The sequence below is a fragment of the Nannospalax galili genome, unplaced genomic scaffold, assembly GCF_000622305.1.
Source record: "Nannospalax galili isolate Female #2095 unplaced genomic scaffold, S.galili_v1.0 scaffold2150, whole genome shotgun sequence".
In the NCBI taxonomy this organism is placed as follows: domain Eukaryota; kingdom Metazoa; phylum Chordata; class Mammalia; order Rodentia; family Spalacidae; genus Nannospalax; species Nannospalax galili.
This window is the reverse complement of record NW_008328002.1, coordinates 97,950-99,449: the sequence shown is the minus strand read 5'-3', so window position 1 is coordinate 99,449 and position 1,500 is coordinate 97,950. Positions and strand designations below refer to the sequence as shown.

General features: G+C 41.8%; 1 protein-coding gene across 1 annotated transcript in view; it reads left to right on the top strand.

The window, feature by feature from the left end:
* The window catches only part of Mpp4 (membrane palmitoylated protein 4), a 46,000-nt gene that overhangs the window by 8,290 nt on the left and 36,210 nt on the right, over positions 1 to 1,500 (top strand).

Here is a 1,500-nt window from a genome sequence, read left to right as displayed (position 1 = left end):
AAGAAGAGCTGAGTTGAGATGCTGCGCCCATGTTGGGGAGTTCACAACCAGCTGTAACTCCCGTACCAGGGGGTCTGTCCCCCTCTTCTGTCCTCCAAGGACTCACATGCACACACACACACACACACACACACACACACACACACACTCTTAAATAAAAATTAAATAAATCTTTAAATTAAAGAAAGAATTTTCATCTCCTTAAGCATTTACTATTTATTTGTGTTGAGAAAATTTGAACTCTTTTTTAAAAAATATTTATTATTTTTATTTTATGTGTACAAATGTATTGCTTGCATGTATGTGAGTACACCCATGTTGTGCAATGCCTCAGAGGTCAGACGAGGGCATCTGATTCCCCGGGAACTGGAGTTAAGGATGGTTCTTAGCTGCCATGGTGGGTGCTGGGAATTGAACCCAGGTCCTCTGCAAGAGCAGTCAGTGCTCTTAACCGCTGAGCCATCTCTCCATCCCCAGACTCCTCTAGTTTTACAAATAAAATACATAGGAGCTGGAGAGATGGCTCAGTGAGCACTGGTTGTTCTTACAGAGGACCCGGGTTCAATTTCCAGCATGCACATGGTGGCTAACAATTTTCTGTAACTCCAGTTCCAGGGGAATTCAATGCCCTCTTCTGGCCTCCATGGGGATTGCACAACATGGGTGCACTTACATACATGCAGGCAATACACTCATGCACATAAAACAAAAATAATAAATAAAATATTTAAAAATAAAATACATAAAAATTGTTCTGAAGTATAGACATACTGCAGTGCTGTCGAACATCAGAGCCAAAAGCTTTGTGTATATGTATGTGTGTGTGTGCGCGCGTGTGTGTGTGTGTGCATGCATGTGTATGCATGTGTGTGTGTCTCTCTGTGTGTATGTGGTATTAGGGACTGAGCCCAGCCCTTCTGCTAGCACTCTACCACTGGACTATATCTGCTTTTAGACAGAGTCTCATTATGTAGCTCAGGCTTACCTTGAACTCCTCCTGCTTCTGCCTCCTTGGTGCCAGCATTATAGATGTGCACCACCACACTCAATTCAAGGCTTTATCTTTAATTAATTTATTTTTATTTTATATGTATGTGTATCTTGCCTACATGTACGTTAAGTACACCATGTGCATGCATTGCCCATGGAGGCCAGAAGAGGGTTTTGGATCCCCTGGAACTGGAGTTGTGAATGGTTGTCAACTGCCATGTGGGTGCTAGGAATCAAACCTGGGTCCTCTGTAAGAGCAGCCAGTGCTTTTAACTGATGAGCCATCTCTCTAGCCCCTTGAGGCTTCATCTTAACCCTAAAATTTTCCACATTTTTTTCTTTTGAGGAACACCTGATACTTTTCCTTTTCATGCCTCATTTTCTCACCACCTTGATGTCTTTATTTTTAGCATTCTTTTTACCAGAGTTCTGGTTCCACTTTACTACATCAGAGTAGCAAACATAAAAAAATTACCATCAGTGTTAGCAAAGAGGTACATGTACAATGAA